Here is a 22,408-nt window from a genome sequence, read left to right on the forward strand (position 1 = left end):
CTGGCTTTGAACCTCAGTCCTCATATCTCAGCTTCAAGAGTATCTAGGATTACAGTCATAAACCACTGGAGCCCAGCTAGTTGGTTTTTTTAGTTTATTTTTTTTGTTTTGTTTTGTTTTTTATTGTTTTTTTTGGGGGGGGGGTCCAGTCGTGGGGCCTGAACTCTGGGCCTGGGCACTGTCCCTCAGCTCTTCAGTTCAAGGCTAGCACTCTACCACTTGAGCCACAGCACCACTTCTGGCTTTTTTTCTTTTTGCTTATGTGGTGCTGAGGAATTGAACCCAGGGCCTCAGGCATGCAAGGCAAGCGCTCTACCACTGAGCCACCTTCCCAGCCCCTAGTTCATTTTTTTTAATATTGTGCAAGTGACAAATGGAATTTCTGCTACTCAAAATATATTGTTAGGAACATGAAAAGACAAACTATGGACATGGAAACATTTGTACAAATAAATATAATATGGCATACCATGAGATAAACATGTCTGTGGTAAAGATGGTAGCATCCTTTAAACTCTATTCTTTCTTCCATTAGAATTCTCCTACCCTGGGAACAGTCAAAAACCACATTTCTCAGCTCCTTTTCAAAGAGAGGAAGCTAGTTATAAGTTCTCATAGAAGTCTGCTCTGGAATCATGTTCCAACTTCTCCATTTGCACTAACAACACCATGCATGTGCTCTTGCTCCAAGGCACTTGGAATACAGGTAGTCCATAATGCAGACTGAACCATGAGACTAGAACAGAAGATGTCAGAAAAAAAAAGGGGGAAATAACTAAAATGCCTGATAGCTGAGAGCAGGAATGCACAGGAAATATTATAACCTAAGGAAATTACTGTAGAGTAAAAAGCATCACTAAACTCATAGAGTATGCAAATGATACAAGGGGTGACATTAATCAAAACCCATTGTATTCTTAAACTGCTTTGTTGAATGGCAACTCCTTTGTACAAGTAATTAAATAAAAATATTTTAAAAATGAAAACTGTAGAAAAAATATGTAGCTGATTAATATACCATCAAGCGAATATGCCCAAACAGATACCACATCCAAACAAACACACCCATACTTAGTCCAGAAAGACCTTCCAGAATACCTCCACATGCTCCATAGCAAAAGCATTGTACCCTGCCAACATCTAACAAAGTGAGTCACCACTCTATTGCCTGAGCCGTGTCCACTGTCATGACTGTCTTTGAAGTTTTACTGTCTAGGCAAGTACCAATGGCTCATATTTATAAGCCTATCTTCCTGGGAGGCTGGGAATAGGAGGATCATAGTTCATAGATCATAGTTTCACAACCTCCCATAGCTGGGCAGTGGTATGTACCTGCCATCTTACACAACACAGGAAGTTGAGTTTGGAAAATATCAGTTCCAGGCCAGCCTGGGCAGAAAAGTCCTTCAGGCTCCATCTCTACACAGGTTAGTCAGACATGATAGTATGTATCTGTGATGTCAGCAATGATGGGAAACTTAAAGTAGATGGATAGCCACTCAGCTGTATGCCTAAGCTGGAAGAGAGCCAGAACTTAAAAGAAAGAACCATTTGTTTAGCTCATATTTCAGAGGCCTCAGTCCATCCTGACAGGGAGAACACATCAGAACAAAACAACTTGCAGCCAGCCAGAAAGCAAAGAAAGAAAGGGATGAGGACAAGACATAGCCTCAAAGACAAGCCCCCAGTGACTTATTTCTCCAGCCTGGACCCACCTCCATTTCCTCCCCAGATAGTGCTACCAGCTGAGGACCAAGCCTTCAATACATCAGCCTAGTAATGGGGTCATTTCATATTCAGACTGTGATATCTCACCCTTGGCTCCCAAAAGTTCATGTCCATCTCACAATGCAAACTGCATTTGTCCATCTCCACAGGTTCCCCACATCTTAATAGTTCCAACATTATTCAAAAGCCAATTTCAACGTCTCCTCTGAGACTCAAGGCAAACGCTGGTCCCTGAGCCCCTAGGAAATCAACAAACTACATACTGCCAACATACAATGCCACAAAGTAAATATATTTCCAAAAAGGAGGAATGAGGGGGTTAGAAGTGTGGCTCCAATGGTAGAGCACCAGCCTGTGATCACAAAGGGCCAGGTCCTGAGTTCAAGTCTAGTACCAGGAAGAATAAAGAACCCAAAAGGAAAGAAATGATCTCCAAAAAGAAGTTATGGACCAAAGCAAGACTGAAATCCAGGAAGATAAGCATTAAATGCTGTAGCTGATGTCAGCATCTAGGGGATACTGTGGCAGCAGAAGTTTTCTTGGGAAACCCTGTCCTGGTGGCCTTGCCATTTGCTGCCTACCTAGCCTCACTCTTGGTCTAACTCTGCTCACTGACTATCACGTTCCTTGGCATCTACCACTTCCTATCCACTGACCTGCCACTGTTTCACACATCATCTTCTGAAGGGCTAATGCAGAGACTCAGAACCTATTACACACTGCTTAGCTTCCCAGGCCTTGCCTTGAAGACTGGGTAGAAGCATCCATGAGACCATAATTTCAGCTTTTTGCATGCCTGCAAAACCAGTGCAAAGAGGTTCAAACTTTTCTGTTCTGCATTTTACTCCCCAATTCTTTGAACTAGGCAATTCTCCCCAATTACTCCCCAATTCTTTGAAGCAGGCAGTTACGCCATATGACAGTCTGAATGCTAAGATGCCTTGAAATAGTCTTTAGCAGAATAATTAGTCCTGTTCCTTTAAGTCCAACCTCCTCAAAGTCTCAGAGCAATGACAAAATGCAGACCAGTTGTGTTGGTTATTGCTGTTTGCCATACTGTCACACGAATGACTACTAGTCCATTTTTTGGTAGTGTTTTCCCTTGCATCTGAAGCCTCCTGAGCATTCCTTTTAGCATTCCTGTTGGCATTCTAATACTCTGAGCTCCCACCGAATCACCCTACGAAGCTCTATTTAGTATCTAGTACTTCTCTAGCCAACACCTCAAAAACATAGTCAAATTATTCCCCAAAACCACTTTTAAGGTTTAAGAAGCACATGGTCAGCTTTACTAATGGCAAAAGCTCCCTTTCAGTACTAATTTCCTGTTCATCTGAATTTTGCTACTGTGTCAAAACATCTGACAGAACAATGTAAAGGAAGAACTAACTTATTCTAGTTCGTATGTCAGAGCTTTAGTTCATCATGGAGGGGAGAGCATGAAGCAGAGTAGATTACATCATGGCAGCCAGGAAACAGAGAAGTACAGGAAGGGACCAGAGCAAGGTGAAACCCCAAGAATTCACTCCTCCAGCTAGCTGCTTCCCCTCCACATCCTCCCAAAATAGTGCCACCTAGCTGGAGGGCTAGACTTCAAACCATAAGCCAACCGGGACCATTTCATATTCAACCCATAATAGAGGAGAAATCCTTGCTGAATATATTAAGCAGGATTGGACCTGTTGGGTCACATATAATGACAGATTTGAAAACTCCTGACCATTCTTGGTGATGTTAGCATGTAAATGCTCTTACGTTGACAGTGAGCAAACTAGCAAAGATTTAAAAACTGGCTATCAACAATTTAAGAACTGGCTCACAGAATTCTTTTTTTTTTTCAAAGCAATCAGTAATGGTCCTTCCAAAAGCAGCCTAGGAGAAAGCTGAAGTATGTGTTCCAAGCTTATTCCATGAGTTAATTCTGCTGCTCATGCCTTTTGAAACTGGCTAATAGTGCTTTGATTTGACACAGTTCCTTGAAGAATCAGGTTTACCTGAGCTGCTGGAAGTTGACCTCACACACCGCTGCCTCAGCTCACCACACAGTACATAATACACCAACAGCTTTCACCTCACTGGATCATTTTTAAGTGTTTGTCCATTATGGATAAGATAAAATTACACTTTACCAAAAATATGAGTGTTCCCCCAAATTCTATATCCTTACCAACCCTCAGTAGTGTCAGTCTTTGCCATTATCGTCATCCTGTGGGGTCTGAATTGATATGATTTTGTCATGTGATTTGCATTTTTATATGGTGATTAGTGAGGTTGAACACCTTTTCATATGTCTCACAATGGTGTTCAGGTTTGTTGTTGCTGCTGCTTGGAGTTTTTGTTTTCTGTTGTTGTTTGTTAACTAGGGTTTCCTTAGGTAGCCCATTCTGCAACTCCCAAGTGCTGGGATTACAGTCAGGAACCATCACACCCAGAATCAAATTGTCATTTAAATATTTACTTGAATGATGTATGCTAGCGTTCTTGTTAAATGACAAATATATGAGATAGATAAAGATAGAAGATAAAAGCAAAAGCTCATACTGGCTCACAATTCCAGGTGTCAATCTATTATCAGCTGGTTCCATTGTTTTGGGGCCTGTGGCAAAGCAGAGCTTGATGGCATGAAGCAATTGGGGATCATACTACTCAACTTGGGCTGCCAGGAAACAAAGAGAGAGATAGACAGGAGTTAAGATTCCCATTCTCCCATTTGAGTCCACAATCTCAAGGACCTAAACCTGTACTCCATATCTTAAAGGTTTCTATCACCTCTCAATATCAGCAGCTGAAGACCAAGCCATGGACCTTTGTATGACATCACAGTCAAAGGACAGCAATATGACTCTATTTCCCCATTTTCTGTTTGGGATCTGTCTTCATTAATATGTAATTATTTGTATATTTTATATGTGGGATTCCTCTGTTAATTTTATGTTTGAGAAATGTCTTCTCTCACTCATGTGTGTGTTTGTGTGTGACTTTACATGCTTAGTTGTATTTTTTTAATTCTTAATTTGAATTTTGCTGGCTTATCAATCTTTATTGCTGGAAAATTTTTGTGCCCAAATATTATATTGCTAAAGAAATCTATCCCTCTTCAATAAGTATAATGATATGTTCCCCAATTATTCTCCATGAGTTTTGTTCTTTGTCCTTTACTTAAATTTCCAATTCTCTGGAGGAAAAAATATGTATTTTGTCACTAATTTTAAGTATATATTTTAAATATTTAAAAACTTTCCTTCAGTACTGAAAGCTCCTATTTAACTAGCTTTGTTGTTTATTAAATTTTTAAATATATATTTTTATTGTAAAGATACTGTACAGAGGGGTTACAGTTACATGAGCAAGGTAGTAAGTCCATTTCCTATTGAGCATTGTTACCTCCTCCTTTGTTTTTCCCCTACCATCCCTTTCCTCCCCACTTCCCCAACTCCTCCCTCCCCGGCTGAAAAGTTGTAAAGTTCATTTTCAACATAGTGTCTTGTACATCTTATTGTTACAATGGGTCATCCTGTATCCTTATTTCAGCATTTTGTTATTTCCCTTCTTTCATGCTGTACTGTCACCTGGCAGGCTGATTTTTCCTACTATCTACCAGATATTTTGTTTTCTAATCTGTTTTAAAGATTACAACTCTGCGAATGGCTCACATCTGTAATCCTACACAGGAGACTGAAATCTGAAGATCACAGTTCAAAATCAGCATAAGCAGCAAAGTCTATGAAATTCATACTTCCAATTAACCACCAAGAAAGCCAAAGGTCGAGCTGCAACTGAAGTGGTGAAGCACCATCCATGAGCAAAAATAGTGAAGGGACAGCATCTAGGCTCTGAGTTCAAGCCCCAGTACCAACACAAAATAAGAAGAGGAGGAGGAGGGTTGGGAAGAGGAGAAGAACATCCCATTATCTTTCTCTACAGAGAATGCATGCAACTTCTATCAATTGTTTTGGAGAACTTGACAATCTTTTACCCCCAAACAGAAACTATTTGCAGTAATTCAGTCTTTCAAAGACTGTCTGCTTCTGGTTTATTTCTACTTTTAAAATGTAGCTTTATGAGCTATGAGCTCAAAGCCAGGGATTTGCAGGCATCTTCCCACACCTGAATTTAAATTCCTATTACTTTTCTGGCTATCCAGAGCAATAGTCAAGCTCTAAGACTTGTGTTTCTTGCCGGTACTATGGCTTGAACTCAGGACCTGAGTGCTGTCTTTCAGAGATGTCATTCAAGACTGCAACTCTATCACTTGAGCCATACCTCCAACTTTTTGGTGGTTAACTAAGAGATAAGAGTGCACAGACTTTACTTCCTGGGCTGGCTTGGAACCATGATCCTCATATCTGTGTGTGTGTGTGTGTGTGTGTGTGTGTGTGTGTGTGTGTGTGTGTGTGTGTGTGTGTGTGTGTGTGTGTGTGTGTGTGTGTGTGTGTGTGTGTGTGTGTGTGTGTGTGTACACTAGGCCTTGAACTAAGGGTCTGAGCATGAGCATTGTTCCTAAGTTGTTTGTTTGTTTACTTAAAGCTAATGCTCTACCACTTGAACCACAGCTCCACTTCAGCTTTTTTAGTGGCTGACTTTGAACTACAGTCCTCAGATCTCAGCCTCCTGAGTAGCTAGGAATCCAGGCATGAGCCACTAGCATTTGGCTCAAGATATGTTTCTCTTCTATACAAAAAGCAACCACTCACTGCTAAGGGAAAGCAGTCCAAACTGGGAACTCACTACCTAGGTCTCAATTCTTCCTTGAGTCTATCCTGACTTAACTTGCTCTCTTGGCAATTCTCTGATGTCTTCATGATAATGTGACTGTTGCTCTTTGGTGGATCATAAAACACAATGTGTCTTTGTAAGTTACTGGATAGTCAGAGCTGAGGATGAGTCCTTTCCCAATTATCTTGAATAATATAAGTGCCATGTTTTGCTCTTGTCTCCAGTAGAATTTCCTAAATTTTTTTCCTTGTGCCATTAACTGAAGTAACAAGTCCCTTATCTGTGGTCCATCTCTTTGGATCCTTTTGTTATCTTTTAACTTTCGGATTGACTGCTAAAGCACTTATGAAAATTGATTCAATGATCAAACTGCTTGAGAGAAAAGTGGCATGTTTTGTGTTATTGCAGCATCATTACATGGCAGAACAATGAACTGAGTTCTAAGCGTGAGACAATGAAGTAAAGTATGAATATTTGCAGGATGTAGAATTCCTGAATTTCTATCTTGGCCTTTACGTAAAGGGCATGTCTCTGTATTGTAAATTCTATGCTCTGCATAGGATGAAGTTCTCGGGGCTGAACTCTTCATTTATCTAAGGAAAACAAACCTCCACTGAAGCCTTGGGTTGAAAGATTTGAATTGCAGAAAAAGAAATTTTAATTGTCTGAGAGAAGTTGAGTTGCTGGAAGGACTTGATCCCAGAAGGCTCTGAGAAGAAGTCAGAATAAAACTGTACATGACTGAGTTGAAGCTCCAAGTGAGTAAACGATGCATGTAGTTGAAAATAGTCCCCTAGAAGCAGCTACCACCTTCGAGGGAAGCAGAAGGGAGGTGGTGGCAGCTCGAGCAGGCTGGGTGCTGGTGGCCTGTAATCCTAGCTACTCTGGAGCTGAGAGCTGGGGATTAGGATTCAAAGCCAAATGGGGCAGAAAAGTCTGAGAGACTCTTCTCCAAATACCCCGCAAAAAGCGAGAAGTAAAGATGTAGGTGGAGTAACAGCACCAGCCTAGAGTAGAAAAGCCACATAACAAATGGGAGACCCTGAGTTCAAGCCCCAGGCCAACCAAAAAAAGAAACCGCTTCCACAAATAGGTAGGGCTTCTGCAAACAGATATCCCTGCTACCAAGTGGAGCAGCTATAAGTAGAAGACAACAAGGGCACTTTGCTTTGTTAAGGTAAAAGTCAAAGCACAAACACTAGCTGAGGATAAGGAGTCCTTCCCCAAATTTTGAATAATATAAACCCCGGGTTTCTCATAAAACTGATAGAAGAGGTAGAAGCTGTTTCAAAAACAACTGGAATTGGATTTCTCATTAACCTTCACAGGTGGGAGCCCTAGCTAGATTTAATTTGATTTAGGAAAATAAAGAAATGTGACCTTTCTTACACAGGAGTGTCACGAAACAATTCATTTAGGTTATAGTCCTCATAGTAAAACATAGAAAATAACCTAAATGCCAGACATTAGGGCAAAGAGCAATCATTGTCTATTATGTGGGTTATTAAAGATTTTATAAAATTTTATGCGTTTATTAAAAACTGTAACTAGGCTATTTAACAATGGTAATGGATCTTATACACTATTTTCAAGCTTAAGAGAAAGAAAACTCTCATACACCTATAAATGCAAGTTTTAAAAGACTGTACAAAAAAGACAAAGTCTAGAAAAAATAGAAAAAATAAAAGATTTGATCATTTGGGTGATTCACATTTTTCTTTCCTATTTTTTAATTTTTTAATTTTTAATTTTATTGTCCAGGTGATGTACAGAAGGGTTACAGTTACATAAGTAAGATAGTGAGTACATATCTTGTTGAACTGGTTACCCCCTCCTTCATTTTTCTCTCACTTACCCTTCCCCCACCCCCTTTCTTTCCTAATTGAAGTAATTTTTAACATATTTTTAGGTGTCAGATATATGGGACTTTTATTTTTAATGATATATGATACAGTCACTTGCAATTCATTGCAGTGCCATTCTTTTACTGAATGGATCAGTATCACTCAACACATGTTCATAGAGCACTTATAAAGATAGCAAATCTAGAGATGACCTTACTACAGTGGCAAATAAAACAAAATGCAAGGTGGGGAAGAGTGCATGTTTTATCAACTGTTTAACTCTCATTATTCAAACTACTCATTGCTAAGAATCAGTGGTATTTAACATTTTTTAGGCAACTTTGGAATATATTTTTTGTACTCATCCTGGGGATTGAACAATTGATGAATCTATACTGACACATTATTATCATCTAATATCCACATTTTACTCGGTTCTTAGAAAATAATCTATTTTTCTGTGATTGGGATCAAGCCCAGGGACTCGCTTACCTGGGAAGGTAATGATCTACCACAAAACTATCCTCCAGAGAAAGGTTCATTCCTGATACTGTATATTATACAGTTTTTGGACAAGGATATGATGGCATGCATCTGCTAGGAGAGTATTATGCATAATAGCTCCACTGCTCTAAATCCTCTTTGCTCTGGCTGTTCATCCATCCTCCTCCTAACACTCTGGCAGAGTTCCTGTGATGCACACCATGGGTTTTCTTGGAAGAACAGTGTAAAGTGTAACCTGTGTAACCTTAACCAACTCAGTAAAATAATTTACTGCTTTAATTTCTTCTCTCATAAATTAGCCGTCAATGCAAATGTTTAATAACAGAACTATGAATAAGGACTTATAAAGACAGTATGAAGGGTCAGGGATAATTCAGTGCTGCAAGACACATGGCTAGAGGAGACTGTAGGCATCCTGTGCTTTAAGGAGAAAGAGGACTTTGCAAAACCCAGAGTCATGCTATGTGGAAAGGATCGCCTGAGGGGCTGTGACCTCAACACACAGATACAGCCAACTTCAGCAATCTGAAGACAAGAATAATTACCTTCATTTTCATCGTCTTTCTTCCCTCTGATTTCCTCATAGTGTTGCCCATTGGCCAAACCCAAGAAAAAGGGCAGGAGAGAGCCAGGATGCACATGGGTCAGCCTCTCATGGCAAGAAACAATGAGAAGGAAGGATGGAGAATCCATCTGCAAAGGCAAATGGAAACTGCCAAGCACAGATGATAAGTAGAGCCAGCTTAACTCCATGGTTTGTTATTTAATAATGACTTGGAGACAAGTGGCCCAGAAATCATGAAGTCAAGATCCAGAAGTATTGTTGTCAAAGCCCCATTGTTGGCCACATCTAAGCCAAGCCCTAACTGGTCCTCAGATATTCCTATTTTCAGAAAGGAAAGGACTGTTGTTTATGACCTCTACTTTTTCCTATCCTCTGAACCTTGGAGATAGCCTTCTAATTTATGATCCAAGTCTATTCAATTGGTCACATGTTAAGGGCAATTAGGTAAGTGTATACCTTTAATTTATATTCTCAACAAGAAGCTCACTGGAGCACTCTGAAATCCTCTTTGGTTTTAAAACTTTCTTAACCATCTTTCTTGCAACTAATGATGGATGTATTTTTCTTTCCTCTCTCAATCCATACATTCTGAAATATTTTTAGTAGGTCATATCAGGGTACCAAAAAAAAAGTCCACTTAGCTTTGAAGGTCAAAAACTAAATATATCAGTTCATAGTGTATAAATGAGTATGGTCAGCAATGAATGCAATCACTATACCCCTTGTGGAAATGAACAATTTACAGCAACTGTCATTGTCCTTATAAAAATACCCTTCCTCGGGGTGACATTGATCAGATGTGCTGTACTCCTAAGTTGACATGTAGAGTTGAAATCCCTTTGTACAATTACTTAAAAAGTAAAAATTATGTTGGGTGCTGGTGGCTCATGCCTGTAATTCTACCTATTCTACAGGCTAAGATTGAGGATCACAGAGACTCTGGTCTCCAATTAATCACCAGAAAACCAGAAATGGAGCTGTGGTTCAAAGTGGTAGAACACTAGCCTTGAGAAAAAGAGCTCAGGGACAGCACCCAGGTCCTGAATTCAAGCCCCATAACCAACAACAAAACAATTAAAAATTTAAAAAGAGAATACAAAAAAATAATCTCCTGCCTCTTAAATAAATCAAGGAATTGACTCCTCCAATAGGGCTTTATGAATTAGCCACTTGGTTGCTATTGTCATGAATGACAATGGAGCCAAACAAAAAAATCCATTTTATAATAAGCAAGGAATTCTGAAAATAGGCCACAAAAAGCATCCCCAAACTGAGCACAGCTGGCTCATGTTTATGACCCTATTCAGGAGGCTAATCTTCAGAGGATCCTAGTTCAAGGTCAGCCTGGGAAGAAAAGCATGTAAGACTATGTCAATAATAAGCAACACAAGCTTGGCTGCGGGTGTGGCTGAAGTGATAGATCACCAGCAGAGCAGGCTAAGTGAGTGTGAGGTCCTGTGTGTACACTATCATAGTGCCAAAAGCACTACCACAAAAAGAAAATGATACATTTCATTTCATTAAAGAACTTAACATTGTCAAAGGTATCATTAAAACTATAGAAAGATAAGCCATAGGGACTATAAAAATTTATTTGTAATACATACATACGTAAGATTTATTTTTCTTGTGCCACTCTTGGAGCTTGAACTCAGGGCCTGAGTGCTGTCCCTGAGCTTTTTTGCTCAAGGTTAGCAGTCTACCACTTAAGCCATAGCACCCCTTCTAGCTTTTTGGTGGTTAATTGGAGATAAGAGTCTCACAGACTTTCCTGCCCGGGCTGGCTCTGGATCACAATCCTCAGATCTCAGCCTCCTAAGTAGCTAGGATTACAGATATGAGCCACTGGTGCCTGGCTTAGTATATTTTTTTAAGTCAAATATATTTCTCCTACCTGCTCTGAAAACTTTTATTGTTTAATATTCCTTTGCCTGATGAGGGAAAGACTTTGGTTTTTTTAATGACTTAAAAAAAATTCTGGCTGGGCAGTGGTGGCTCAGACCTATAATCCCAGCTACTTAGGAGACTGAGATCTGAGGATCATGGTTCAAAGCTAGCCTAGGCAGGAAAGTCCATGAGACTCTCATCTCCAATAAAAACTCCAGAAAACCAGAAGTGGCACTGTGGCTCAAGTGGTAGAGCACTCGCCTTGAGCTGAAGAGCTAAGGAACAGCAGCCAGGCCCAAAGTTCAAGCCCCAGGACCGACAAACACACACACACACACACACACACACACACACACACACACACACACACACACACACACACACACACACACACACACACACACACACATGCTGAGAGGTAAAACACTGTCCAAATAGAATTGTACTCTACCTGACTTACATAACTGTAACTCCCCTGTACATCACCATAAAAACAATAAAAATATTTAAGATTCTAAAAAGCCAGGAAATGGTGGCTCACACCTATAATCCTAACTATTCATGAGACTGAGATCTAAGGATTGTGGTACAAAGCCAGCCCAGGCAGAAAAGTTCCCATGAGAACCTACCTCCAATTAACCACTCAAAAACTGGAAGTGGATCTGTGGGTCAAAGTGGTGGAGCACTAGTCTAGAGCAAAAAAGTTCAGGCCCTGAGACAGTGTTCAAAGCCCCACAACTGACAAAACAGCAACAACACACACACACACACACACACACACACACACACACACACACACACACACACACACACGATAATAAAATGGCCAATGGACATGGAGATAAACTAAAGAACATACTTACCAGGGAAATATTTCCTGGAAGAAATTCAGAGTTAAACCACAATTCCTCACCATGCTCGCTATACTTACAAAAAGGGATTGGCAATACCAATTGTTGGTGAGAGTGAGGAGCAATTTGAACTCTCTTACAGTCAGTTTACTAGAGCATTACACTAGAAAGCTGGCACTATTTGGAAATCTAACACTGTGCCTACCTTAGCTTTCTACACTCAAGCCTTCATTCAAGGGAAGAGTGTGCATATACTATATCTACCAAAAGTTATTTCCAAGACTGCTCCTAGCAGCTTAATTCACAATAACTCCCCCTGGAAACTATCTAAACCTCCCATAACGAGGGCCTGGGTAGATGGGCTCTCATATATTCATATACTAGGATACTAAACAGAAATAAAAAGAAAGAAGCTGGTATATGAAATATTGTGGATTAATCTCACAGATTTTATACTGAGAGAGGGAGAAAGCCACAGGGCCTATAGCAGAGGATCTATTTATATGAAACTGAAGATCAGGCAAAAGGAACCTAATCAAACATGATAGAAGTCATTCTTCTACCTATACTCCTTACCTCTGGGGTGGGAGTATTGACAGGATTAAAAGCACAGGAAACCTTGTGGGGTGCTGGAAAGGCTCTCTGTCTTCATCAGAGTAATCGTTATGGTTGTCTGCATACGTAAAACATCATTGAACTATATACTTAACATGAGTGTACTCTCTTATTACATGCATATGTTATGCCTCAATTTAAGAAAGTAAAGAACAGATCAGATCCCACTTCCCAAATTTCCTCAATCAAGATAAGTCTTGTGTGGATTTAGCAAAATTTAAATGAATGCATTTTGTAGTTCCCTTGGGTAAAACTATAACATGACAGACCACCACAAATTCCAAGGTAATTGAATTGACTCAATACTCTCTCGTAATGAAATTCTGCAAGTTTGGATTTAGCTGAGAGCACAGAGAGACTCCAAAGGAGCTATTAAGAAGGATGGTTGAACAAGCTGTTATATTCTTTTTTGTACATATTTTAATGAAATAGGCATTTGAATACCTATCTTTAAATGAAATAGGTATTTAAACATACCAGTTGGGTAAGTCAATGGAGATCCATTATTGTCTAATAAACTAAATCAAGGACTCTACAATGGGGAAGGATAAGGAAAACATATCTGAAGGTGCTTTTTGCTCATTTGCAGCCAAATTCAATAGCGTTCATGCAGAAACCCAGGGGAGTTTTTATTGAATTCAATCCTTGAATTGTTTCTAGCTAACGGGCTGACTTCTATTTACAGCATTAGTTTCTATTAAAGGACAAGTCTGGAAAGTCAAAGAATTTAGAGCTTTTGTTTTCCATAAATAGTCAACACTTCCTAGGCTGCTTTTACCATTCCTTATAAAAGTATGGAAATCAGATTGACTGCTTTTTATCAGCTATGCTGAAGCCTTCCTAAAACAGAGATTTACATAAGTATATAGAGATGATAACTATTTTTTAAAAAACCATAATCAGCCACGAGAGGAAGCCAGTTAGGAACCTGGGATCAGTGGCCCTTCATCTGAATGATGGGAAGAATGAGGCCCAACTCAACGCTTCTCATGGCTGCACACCTGGTGTGAACACATATTGACCTTATAACACACAAGTGATCTAGAGCTCTCCTTCTAAATTCTGAAACGGTTTTAAATTAAGGGAGGAAATCTCAGGGGAAACCACTTCTAGTCACTCACCAATTTAGGAAATAATTAAGAATTTTTAAAATGAAAATTTGAACAAAGTTTCATTTATGTCAGAATCTAACAGCTTACTACAAATAACAAAAGGCTGTGTGTGTGTCTGGGGGGGGGGGGGCGGGGAAATCCCATCCCTGCTTACTTTTTCTGAGGAAGTTTTCCTTAAAGCTTTCTTATTTTTTTAAAGAAAAGTGTAGAATTATAAGCTACAATCAAACCATGGGCTTAAGTGATCTTTCAGAAGCAATATTCAAAATCCCCCAGAGAACATCTTTCAGGACTTCAATTCCTGTTTTTAAAACATGTGGGTTTTTTAACATTACTTTTCAAAGCTGAAACTAGAACACAGCCCTGATCATTCTTGTCCAAAGCTTTATCCACTAACAATAACCCTCCCTCTCTAGTGTCTCCATCATCACTGACCCTAACATGTCTTCCATTTTAAATTCAAAGAAGTATGTGGAATAAAGTATTGATCAAGGAGATACTGTTGGTATATCCTGACTACTCTCAGGAGAGCAAATGGTCCTTGCTGTTTCTTTCCACGGGTATCACACTCGGGACAGAAATGGGGCCCAACTGTCACTAAGAAGGGAGCAAAGGGTCAATTCACTCTACTGTCTGAGCTAAGAAGGTTCCGTGGCACCTTTTTGTGTTTGGAGACCATGGAAAATGAGACACCACCAGAAAAGTCTAGAAGGAGAACTAGCTTGGCTCTTGCAAATCCTGACCTGTGCCCTGAAGGATCTATTCTTGTGTTTAGAGAAGAATCTCCATAAAGAAGCACTGAATTCGTGATGGTAGCTAGCATAAAAAAAAACCAGAATCCTTGCCTTCTGCCACACCGTATTCTGTTATTGCTGTGGCAAAACAATAATTTTCTTTTTACTCATTACTACTAATGCCTTTTCTAGATTAATCTTTGTATACAGAGACTCACCACCTCCTTTTTTAACGTCTAATGGGAGAAGATGAGAACTGATATTTCAGCATCTCCTCCTTGTACAGTTCCAGGTGGGTTGTATATAGTTAAGAAGAAACAGGGGGTTCAAAAGGTGGAAGCAAGTAGCCACTGGGCTATGGGGACATGGGCTGTGGAGAGATGGGGGCTTCTTTACGCATGTAGGGAAGCTTTAAAGATCTGGCTTCTTAAGGCTTCAGACTAACCCTGCTGAATACTTCCTTGACTTTTGTTCTTATACCTTTCTGAACATGTATAAGGCTTTTAGTTTATCAAAGTCTTTGTACTTAAATGAACAGAGTGCCTATGTTTTCTTCATTGAGTTGTGATGATTCACAGTTGTGAGCTGAACTAATAAAGTACTGTAAAAATAAAACACAATGACAGAGTCCAATTTGTTGGCAATAGATCAGTTCTATAAAGTCTCCATGAAAAAATCACTCCTAGGAAAAATTCAGGATTACATTCCTGAGAGCTTCTGCTCATGTTTTTGTCAATCAATACTATACACCTTTGTTGTATGTGTTTCTGTTTAGAAATACCTTACTTTATAAATTTTGTTGATTAATTAACTACTGTGCAGATTAAACTAATCTGCCACCCAGTAAAACTCCTGCGCAAATTAAACTAATCTCACATTTTTTCAGGGGGCATGTAACATCTTTAGCAACACAAAACAATACTTCAGCACTACACTTGGGGGGCTATTTTAATCATGGAATCACTGGTAAAGAGAAGAAATATTGAAAAATCATGGCATTGAGAAAACTGGTGCTTGTGGAATAAGAGCTCAAGCAAAAAGGCTGAGTGTCGCCATGCTCAATCTCATCTAGAAATGTAAGTTTCAGGTAGATGATAGTTTTCTCTCTCCTGTGTCCACAAATAGCCATGAGAGCACCATAGATATTAATTTAGAGGTTACACAGGAATTTGAGAAAGGGGCAACTTCACAAACATAGAATCTGAAAATAAGTAGGATTGGCTGAGTTTAAGAAATTTAATGTACCTGGATGCTTGTGGCTCCTATCTTTAATCCTAGCTACTCAGGAGGTTAAGATCTGAGGATCTTAACCAGCCCCAGCAAGAAAGTCCAAAAGACCCTTATGTCCCATTAATACCAAAAAGCTGGAAGTGAAGACATGGCTCAAGTGGTAGAGTACTAGTCTTAGGGGAAAAAGCTAAGTGAGAGTGTAAGGCTCTGATTGTTTCTGTAAAGAAGTGAAATACCTTGCACACACACTCTCTCTCTATCTATATATAAATATATAGATACATAGATAGATATTTCTATATATATCTATATCACTCTCTATATATCTACATCTATCTATATAGATATCTCTATATCTATCTATCTATCTATCTCTCTATATATAGAGAGAGATAGATATACAGAGAGAGAGAGAGAGAGACATATTTAATCCAAAGAAAAGGGCTATACTTAGTCTATAGTAGAATTAGGATCACAGTCCTTGCCTTCTGAAGATCTATAGCTATTCTATGCAATTCTGATGTTTCCTAGTTTCTTTATTTGCATCCAGTAAGCAGAGTTACTACGTTTCTAGCTTTAAAAGTGAATTTATAACACTCAAACAAACAAAAGAAGGTCACTCAGAGCACACTAGCTGGGAAAAAGTGTGGATAGGAATTACAATGCCATAAGTATGATATAGGATTTCTTTTAACTATTCAATCAATAAGAGAACAAAGAACTTGCAAAGAACTAGAATGAGTTAATGCTGATAATTAATTTATTCACACACACATTTTAGTGCAGGGGATGGAATCCCAGGTTTTGTATTTTACCACTGAGCTACATTCCTAGCCCCATCATCCATATTTTTTTCCAAGCATCTATTTTATTCTGATACTGTGTTAAAAGATTTCAATGAATAACCAGTTTCTCTAGCAAATGAAGACAGAATAGTCCATGCACTACCCAGAGAAAAGAGAGTATGGATTCTTTACACCATATATAAATATCCAGGGCAAAAAGAAACTCAATGCCAGGCTACCATTTCTTACAGTTCTTATCTTCCCCTCTCCTACAACCAAAAAAAACTTCACCATTTGTCATCATCCACATCAACATGGTGGTTAGTAGTACATTTATTGTCTTGTATTTCTGTTCTTTACAATTTCCAGGAGCCATTTTGAGTGCTGTGGGGTCAATTGTGCATATGAAGTATTGAAAATAGACTGTATTCAACCCTCTGATACTCAAATAGAAAAGGAGCTCCTGCCTATCAAGCTAAAAGCATTTAAAGCTTGTAAAATGCACTGGGATGAATCTGTCCAGAACCAAAAGAAAACCTATATTTATAGCAGCTGATTTATTTGGTTGATATACAGTATGTGCTGTGGTTTATAATTTTTAAGGCATAGGGTCTGGGATATATTAGATATTGCAGAAAGAGTGAGGACTTGATGATTTACAGGACTTCATATCAGGCCTATTGACCTTCTCAATAAGAAAGGTTGGTGGTCGTAAAGGCACTGAAAAATGCAGCCCTCGGGAGTCAATTTAATGTAGAATAAACTCTTTAACAACCAACTAGATAGCCATATCAGCTGCACCATCTGCAGATTATGCTGCTGTTGTAAAAGCACTATTTTTTAATAAAAAAATGCATAGGCTTTGTTTTTGGAAACATATGTTCCTTCAACAAACAAACCAATAGTTTTTCCGCATCAATATCCCTAGTTATAGGAATATCAGGTTTAATAAACATAACAAAAGCAAAGAAGGAAAAATAAGTATTGTTTCCACAATAAAAAACAATACTGGCAGCAAGTGACTGGATATCTGAAAAACTCATCACTGGTCACAAAACAGAGATGCACCTGTGTACTCTTTGTTCTGGTTAAACTACATTCATTTCATTCCCAATGCAAATGGTATTAGTCTATGTACAAGCCAATACAATCAATACATAGACTTTCCAATTGGCGAGGCCTTATGTTAACATCCCCACAGTGAAGCTGATCTTTGGAGGACTAACATGTCTCACTTAATTACCAGAGTTGTATGTCAAGGAAATCCCAAAAACAGTCCAACTAAATGTTATCTCCAATAGACTAAGCCTAAGAAAACATTCTAAAAAATGTCCTTCCTTATTAGCATGGATTTTCTGGGAAATTGTATACATTCTCCACTGGAATTGGAAAAAACGGGGAGGGGGTGACAACTTGCTTGATCTTCAGCTCTGTTGTTTTTATTTTTCAAGACATTCCATAAGCAATTAACTGAAATTACTGAGGAGAAATAAATGAAGCATGCTAAGTTCCAACAGAAAAAGAGGAGCATTTGAAAAATATTTTTTGCTTATGAAACTTTATCCTACCCAGAAGTTGAGTCAGATTGAATCTATATACAGCAATTAAAAACTGGGCTAATAACAAAATCTTTTATCTTCCAAGCAATTAGTTTGGTTGAGACTTCCTATGGTTTCAGTTGTATTGATGGATACTAACTTGTTTCAGAGTTTGTCTTTTATTCGTAAATCTCTGCATAGTTCACTCTATCCTAGAATTTATGCTATTGTGTAAGGTCATCTATTTGCAGCTCTGTTTCATTACTTTATGACAGCTTTGCCATTGTGAACATTTCTTAGTGATCTGGACATTCTCCAAACATAGCATGGACCTGGCATTCAATAAGTATATTTTAAATTGAATTAACTGTGCATGTGAGTATCCTTGACTCTTTAGGAATCAAGCTCACTAGAAGTCAGTAGAAGTTTTCTCAAACACAAGTGATAAGCAATTTGAAAGGATTTTTCTATCCAGCCTTCATTTCTCCTTTATCTGCATTCCAGTTAGGACTGTCATGAAGATCATGACAGAAGGAATGTTTTAAAGCAATGATAAGTTTGTTAGGGGTCAGGGAGAACACATATATTGCCTTTGTCTAGATTCTTTTAGTCGGCACAAGTAGGAAGGGTCTGCCATGCACCGCCTGCAGGCAAGCTCCCTGGGTCTAAAAAGATGCAGGCTTTGCCAGGGACAGAGTCCTGCAGCAGAGTCCCAAACTTCCCTCCAGGTTTTCTACTACCTATATTTCTAACATGAATTGCGCTTTCGACCAAACTTCCAAAAAAGGCAAATACCACCAAATGACTTTAAGAACATAAAATGTATTATGAAAATGTTTACTTTTAGTTTGGAAAAGGCATCCTAGCTGGTATGTTTAGAACCTTTATGTCCTACAATAAAATTGCACCATTTTTATTTTTATTTAAGCACAATTTTTTCTCTCCTCTTTTAACAGCCTGCTGTTCTCTCTCTCTCTCTCTCTCTCTCTCTCTCTCTCTCTCTCTCTCACACACACACACACACACACACACACACACACACACACACATCACCATCACAGTCCCACAAACATACACAGATTTCCTCAAACACTTGAAATTTTTCTACTTTTTTTTTTTTTTTTTTTGTCGGCCGTGGGGCTTGAACTCTGGGCCTGAGCGCTGTCCCTCAGCTCTTCAGCTCAAGGCGAGCACTCTACCACTTGAGCTACAGCGCCACTTCCGGTTTTCTGGTGGTTTATTGGAGATAGGAGTCTCATAGTCTCTCCTGCCCGGGCTGGCTTTGAACCGCGATCCTCAGATCTCAGCCTCCTGAGTAGCTAGGATTACAGGCGTGAGCCACCAGCGCCCGGCTTCTACTTTTTATTCATTTTGATGCTACAGAAAATGTGGCAGGAAAAGGGGAAATTTTTATTTTTCTTTTAGGATGATAAACTTAAAAATATTTTGAGCCCCAAGTTTGTCTACTTGACATGTAAAGTTTATGTTGGATCATTCTTGGGTATCATCCAAGATGGCCCTTGTGCCCCATAAATCTAGGCCAATTTTTCTGAAGCAGGCTCCTTGCCATCATCTGTGTGATATCCTGATCTTCCTTGATTATCCAATCCTGGGTTTGAAACCCAGTTATCTTGGCATAGTACTTCCCAGTCTTTAAATCTTCATGACAAAGGTAAAACCCTTCTGGAAGGAGCCTGAGAGGATACACTGAAACACCTTAAAAGTCCTGGCTTAGTTTAATGTAAATTTCCAGCCTCTTAAAAGAAATCATTTGACAAAATGCTTCTAACAATGTGCCACAGGATTTTACTTGGCCAGCTGAGATGCTCTTGTGTTATCTGGCCCCCCTGGGATGGGTTAGGATGATGGAATGGATGACTCCACAACTCACCCTTGGACATGAGAAGCTGATGAGACATGCTGAGATCTTTTGGGAGAAGAGGGCAGCTGGTCATGAACAGGGCAGCTTTAGCAAGGGAAAGGTGCATAGTTTGAGTTTTTATTGTGCTTCAAAGTAGAGCAAGAGGGAAAATTTCTACCTAAAGTCCAGAAAGCTGACTGGTTCAGAGGTGTTTTTTGTTGCCTTTGCCAGACTTCAGACAAGGGAGAAAAAGGTGCAGTGATAGTGAGAGACTTCATTACAGTTCCAACTGCTGTTTGGGGGACAATGGAAATGTGACATTTCTCCTTTCGTTGAATTTGAACTGGTTGTGTAAGTTATTGTGGTGCTTGATCAAGTCTGCAGCAGGAAGCCAGTAGGAGTCTAGTCCTGTGGCTTTTCAGATGTGATCAGACTGCCTTTTGGTATTCATTTCCTATTGCTGCTATAACAACTTACCACACATTTGGTGGCTAGAAACCTCCACAAATCTGTTAACATGTAGTTCTAAGTCCAAAATGAGTCTCACTGAACTAAAAATCAAGACATCCAAAGTGTTTGTTCTTTTGGGAGATTTTTATGGAAAACCTGTTTATTTATAGTTTCCTGCTTCTAGAAGCCTTCCTTGGCTTATCATCCCTCATTCCAACTTCAATTTTTAAGACCTGCAAATCTCTCTGACTTTCTGGCTTCCACTTTACATTTCCTTCCACGTTGCATTTCCTTCCCTAAATCTGACACCCTGACATCAGCACTTTTAGCTCTTAAGAAAAAAAAATATTTTGGGCAGTACCAAAGTTTGAACACAAAAGCTAGCACTTACAACCCTTTAAAAAATTCTTGGTGTACATTTTTATAAAAACAACATGCTTCCTATTATCGTTTGGGATATATGTATGTAAACATGTGTATCTACATGTGTCTGTTTATATATTTCTATATGTAAATACATTTTATATTGTTTACCTGCCCTATTCCCCTGCCTTGTCTTCCTCTTCCTTTCACGCTGTTCCCCTTCCTCTTTCCTAATAATCCACCTGAGTTTTCATTTTGTCTTTTAAATCTGGATTCCACATATAATAGAAAATTTGATATTCATCTTTCTGAGCATGGCTTATTTTACTTAATAGAATCATCTCCAACTCCAACCATTTTCCTGCAAAAACAGATTTCATTTTTCTTTATGACTGAATACAATTATATTTGAATATATATTAAAGTTCCTTTATCTATTCATTGGTTTATTGTTACCTAGGCTGATTCTACAGCTTGGTTTTTGTGAATATAGCACAGGTATCTATTGTATGCAGACTTACATTCTTTTAGGTATATGCCCAACAGTGGTATAGTTGAGTCGTATGTTGATTCTGTTTTTGAGGAACCTCTATTTACACTTCTATAGTGGCTACACTAATTTACATCCCCACTCATGGTGTAAGAAGTTTCCCTTTTACTGCCTCCTCTCACCCCAATCCCCCACAATGTCATTAGTATTTTTTGCCTTTCTCACTGGAATGTGATAGAATCTCAATGTAGTACGATTTGCATTTCTCTGATGAGTACAAATGCAGTACTTTTTTCATATATTAATTGGCCATTTGTGCTTCATCTGTTCATATTATTTTTCCATTAACAGGATTATTTGTTGTTTTCCTGTTTGTTAGTTTGGTTTTTTTTTTCTGGCAGTTCTGGGGTTGAACTTGACCTGGAGCTTACTAGGCAAGTGCTCTACTGCTAACCAATGACTCCAGTTCTTTTCTTGTACTGGTTTTTTTTTTACATAAAGTCTGGCTTGCTATCCAGGCAACATTCCTGGACTGTGATCCATCTGTTTTAGGCTTCTCCGTTGTAGCTGGAATGACAGGAGAACCCAGCACACTCAGGTTCTTTCTGTTGAGCTGGAGTTTTACAAACTTTCTACCAGGTGCTCCAAATACCAAGGCCACAGCTGACTATAGACAGAAACTTCTGAAACTATATGACAAAGGATCATATAAATTGATCCTTTCTATACTATGTTACAAAAAATGAACTCAGAGACCCTAAGCGTAAGTTGCTTGAATTAATTCATCATATTGTTAAGTTGCAACATTCAACTGAATCCTGTCTCTTGCAGTCCATTTTATAGACACCCAACAGGGCAACAGTCTCTCCAGATACTTTTATAGGTCATGGAGTGAAGCTCTTGGGGCTGCTTTTCACGAGATCCAGTATATAGCAGTATTCTCCCAAAGCCCTGGACACGATGATTGTTCCTTCTGATAGAGGCACAGGCAGCAGTAGTGGAAGTAATCACAACCCTAGTCAGCCATCAGCTTTTGGAATGTAGAGCTCAGTGTTGCATGCCCAGGACATCTTCTCTACAAGGGTGATCACCAGATGATCCCCTATATTGCAGAGCATATGGTTTTCTCCTGAGC

At 39.0% G+C, this 22,408-nt stretch overlaps 1 long non-coding RNA gene across 2 annotated transcripts in view; it reads right to left on the reverse strand.

The window, feature by feature from the left end:
- Nucleotides 1-22,408, reverse strand: part of LOC138836286 (uncharacterized) — a 445,512-nt gene that overhangs the window by 172,243 nt on the left and 250,861 nt on the right. The window contains exon 7 of one of the 2 annotated variants that reach the window (XR_011374934.1): nucleotides 4,284-4,384. The exons of the other annotated variant lie outside the window; for it this stretch is intronic. This is a non-coding gene — a long non-coding RNA (uncharacterized lncRNA). Of the gene's footprint in view, nucleotides 1-4,283; nucleotides 4,385-22,408 lie in introns of those variants that run through there. 2 annotated transcript variants of the gene reach the window in all.

The sequence above is a fragment of the Dipodomys merriami genome, unplaced genomic scaffold (genome assembly GCF_024711535.1).
Source record: "Dipodomys merriami isolate MVZ:Mamm:240054 unplaced genomic scaffold, mDipMer1.0.p SCAF_10, whole genome shotgun sequence".
Taxonomy (NCBI): domain Eukaryota; kingdom Metazoa; phylum Chordata; class Mammalia; order Rodentia; family Heteromyidae; genus Dipodomys; species Dipodomys merriami.